We start from the raw sequence: 4,484 nt of genomic DNA on the forward strand, positions 1-4,484 counted from the left end.
AAATACATCACAAGCAGCTAACAACATTCAGTGATCCAGCCTTTATTAGAGTATAGACTTTTAGTTAGAACACCCATAGATATAGCTAGATAATAACTATATACATATACATACATACAACATCCCAGGTCCTGACCTGTTCAAGAGGTCCCTAAGCTGGCACCTAGACTAGCTTAGACTCTATACTCACCTAGTCCCTCTAAACTACTAAAGCGAGGGAAAGTATGTTCTAAGTCTTGAAAACTCAAGTCAGGTGGAACGTTATCAAAAGGTGGAACATCATCTACTACTCCTCTGCACGATCAGACATTGCCATATGACGTCACTCCAGTACCTCATCAAGTAGCCACATAACAAGAGTCTCGTACATAGGATTTAGGTTAAAGTTCGCGTACAAACGGGGTGCAGACGTTGGCTGGTCTCACAGTATATACATATGAACAAAGAACGGAATTCACCCTAGACTCAGAAGACTACCTAGAGTGGAATCCTCTTTATAAACGGTCATCAGCGAACTACGGAAGGGTACCCAAGCTTCCATCTGAAGGGGGAAGGGAGAGAGAAGGGGTAAGAACTGGGGAGTTCTTAGTAGGGCCAAGGTTATTAGTTACGTTCATTAATTCCGTGTTGTTTAGCAGATAAATAGCAGAATACCGAGAAGTAGTAAATAGAAGATACATATAAATAGAGGAAATAGAGAAAATAGAAAACAGAACACAAACAGAAAAATACAAAAAAATACAACACAGACACAGAGAATAGAATACAAACAAGGAAAGCATACATTCATACAACAATCATAACAGAGGAAAATGCACAGCCAAGTATGATGCAGGTCTAGCCCTAGCGCAGGTAATGAGCTCATCTGTCGGTTACATACCCGCTCCCGACGTTACCCAGCAACCTCTGTCTGGATAAGGCTTTCCTGTTGGCAATATCCACTGCAAGCAACCTTTGTCTTGCAGGGTATCCACTGCAAGCAACCTTTGTCTTGCAGGGCAGAACTTATTGGCCGATATACGCCCAACAGACTCACGTAAGCAACCTCTGTCTTACAGGAGCAACAACATACTCACTGTAAGCAACCTCTGTCTTACAGGAGCAACAACACACTCACTGTAAGCAACCTCTGTCTTACAGGAGCACATTCATCTTGATACCTCTGTAAGCAACCTCTGTCTTACAGCAAAGCATTATAGCAAGGTATCCCAGGAAAGCGTTCTCAGTGGTCGTACCACCATCTATCTGACTGCTTCTCTACAGCAGATTCTTACATAATCATTCTCATTATCATCATTCATTAACATTCTCATTATTCATCATCACTTTCACATTCTTATGCAGTACCTCTTTCTTTCTCTGTTCAATCATGCTATACAAACTCTACAGCTTTTACTTTTACAACATCTTAACTCAAACCATTTCTCTTTGTCACATTACTCTCTTCTCTGTGTCTTTTTACTTTGCTCTGATTACTCTTTTCTCTGTATCCCTCTATTCTGCTCTGGTTACTCTGTTCTCTGTGTTTCTTTACTCTGCTTTGGTTTCTCTGCTTAACATATGTATTTAAAGCTTATGTAAATTTCGGTATGAATAGTTAGTCTGTCCCAAGTATAGGTTCATTAAGTCTATACTGAAATAGTTTAACTTTTCATATAATACCTAACCCTAGCTGCAACTCAAGTACTAACTAAGTTGCCCTAGTTTGTTCACTTGTCTCTGTCTGTTTTTCTGTCATTAAAATTTTACAAACTTTTTCTTTGGTTTTTATCTTTTCTTTAACTTTTTATCTTTTCTTTATCTTTGCCTCACTAACATGTTATTACCACTCCCTAAGTGTTTTATGAAGGTAATTATGAAATTCTGCACTTAAAGTTGTCTTTCTAAAGCTTTTACAAAAAACTGCCTTTTCCATATTATTTTATTATTTTATTAAAATATTATTTTTAATTAAATATTATTATTTAATATTTTATTATTATTTATTATTTTATTATTAAATTTTCGAAAATTACCTTGCCTTTACCTTTTAACCTTTAAAATTAACTTTTACCACTCGTAACTTTTAATATTTCTACTTTAACCACCCTAACTTTCAGAAATTACCAAATAACCCCCCAAACACCAAAATAATTACTTCCTTGCCCTTTATAAGATCTAAAAGGTGTTCTTCAATGTTCTTCACCACACTCAAAGTGTTCTTCATGTTCTTCAGATTTTTTCTCTGTTTTTATCCGTTTTTCAGTCTTTTCAGCAACCGATTTTTACTATAATTCATAATAAATTAGCAGCCACTAAAACCCCATCTTTTTCACATGATTTAAACACAAATTGAATCCTAATTTGAGCTCCAGGGTTTCGTTTTCCAGCAGCCATAAGAAGACACATTCATAGCTTGAATTTCATCAAATTTCATCAAATTTTCACCAAAATTTCAACAAGAATTACTCATACAAACAATCAATTTCAAGCACAGCCAAACCATATCATAATCACACAACTCAAACACAATCAATCAAGATTAAATTTGTCAAACCCTACCTAGTTTTGCTGCTCCTAATTCGGTTAGACTTTCAGGTGGTCCTTTAACACTTTTTCCTCCTAAATCACATCAAGAACAACTTTAAATCCAAAACCCCTCAACTAACCAAATCTCCCTCAGCACATTAGGAGGTGATTTCTAACCTTAGACTTCCTGGAAAGTCACATTTCTTGGCCCTCAAGTCAAGTTAAGCATGATTCCTAAGGAAGAACATCAAGAAAACACATGTTTAAGCATGTTTCCTTGAACCGAATCAAAAGAGAGATGGTGCAGCCAACTCACCTTGATTCCAGCCTTGATAAGTCATATGATCATGTAGAGAAAGAAGAGAGGATCTTTTTGGTGAAATCGGAGTTTGGATTTGAGTTTTAGTTCAGAAGAAATCAAGCTTTGAAGATTTATGAACCAAGAACTTTCTCTCCTTTTTCTCTTGGTGATTTTCGGCCACAATGAGCAAATGAGGCAGCCTTGGGGGTTTTGGGGGTGTAGGGTGAGCTGTGATTGGTTGGCTTGGAGGTGGATTAAAATAATATTAAAATATCTCAGGTGTATAACTACTAAAACTAGATGTATCGGAACACTTGTAAAAACATCTCTAAAAAATATTTTCTGAGCTACTAGCATAAATGACACTAGTAACATATTTATTATGAGAATATAACATGTATGATGAGGCCTTAGCATTGCTAAAATCATCAGAGAGTGCTGGTGCTAAGCTGCACCAGTAAACTGTGAACCCGGTTAAACCGATTTCCTGTTTTTAACTAAAACAGACCAAGTAACCTTATAATATCTTTCAAGCAACTTCTAATAATAATATAATGATAATATTATACTATTATCTTTCTTCTCTCATGAATCGAGTCCGGTTTGTCAAACTGAGCCTATTTACGAAAACTAGAATCAAAACTCCTAACCGATACGGTTCAAAAACTAGATTCTCCGTGGCCGTGTTGTCGAGCTTGCTTCAAAAGAGGTTTTGGCTTAAAGATGTCGTAATGACAATGAGGATTGAGATGCTTGATGATACAGCAAAGGTGTTCCCTTTACTGATCTTCTGGAGAAATTCGTGCCTGTAGAAAAGATCTGCGTACTCGAAAATCGGGGTTGTTACAAAATCCACTCTAACCCATCCCAAAATTCACAATTCCCTATGACAGGTACTCTTTGTTTTGAAACTGAGAAAAGTATCGAGAATCAAGCTTTTAAAGACCCACATTGTAGTCAGACATCTTCCCAAAATTGAGTTCTTCTTCTATCACCCATCTCCATAGACTGACCAGTAATCATCTTGTCCCTCACATGTTATCGTTAATCTATAGCTGGCAAATATCCTTCCATAGACTGACTTTGGTAGGTAACTGGCAAATATCACACACTTTTTTGTGATTTTTGGGTCTGCAATGTCTTGCTTTCTCTTTTTTTTTTGTCAATCTCTTTTTTTGAGAATTTTTTTTATTCTGCGGTTAGAGAATTACCATGATGTCATCTTCTTCATTATACAATATTGCACTTGATGCCACTGCTAAATTCCATGTTTTTTCTATTTTCAAGTATCTGCTCCTCTAATTTAAAAATCTGACTATCTTTGGTGCCCTCGCTCCCTTCTTTGGTACCATCTGCTCCTCTAATTCCCATTGTCATCTTAATCAGTGTAGAGACCACCCCATTTTCCTTCATTAATGTTCTTCCACCTTGATCAGTTTCTTCTTCATCAACACAAACCCTTGTAACGGGTTCCATGCTATAACCATCCGCAACCTCAGCCCCATCATCCGTATTATCATCAATGTTGTCTGCATCATCATCAGCACTAGTTCCATCAAGTCCACCCTTCGCTGCTTTCACTATCACCACTGAGTGTATCCCAGCTTGGTTCTTTGTCTCCATAACCGCTTCATTATCACATTCTATCACAGGCGACATCAATGCACATCTCTTT

The 4,484-nt window shown here is 37.0% G+C and overlaps 1 long non-coding RNA gene across 1 annotated transcript; it reads right to left on the minus strand.

The window, feature by feature from the left end:
* LOC140175492 (uncharacterized) lies at window positions 1–2,978 on the minus strand. Its single transcript, XR_011866307.1, has 3 exons — window positions 2,825–2,978; window positions 2,542–2,742; window positions 1–541 (listed from the first exon to the last, which is right to left on the minus strand). It is a non-coding gene; the product is annotated as an uncharacterized lncRNA (long non-coding RNA).
* Between the last annotated feature and the right edge of the window lie 1,506 nt (window positions 2,979–4,484).

Source organism: Arachis hypogaea, chromosome 10, assembly GCF_003086295.3.
Source record: "Arachis hypogaea cultivar Tifrunner chromosome 10, arahy.Tifrunner.gnm2.J5K5, whole genome shotgun sequence".
NCBI classification, from domain to species: Eukaryota; Viridiplantae; Streptophyta; class Magnoliopsida; order Fabales; family Fabaceae; genus Arachis; species Arachis hypogaea.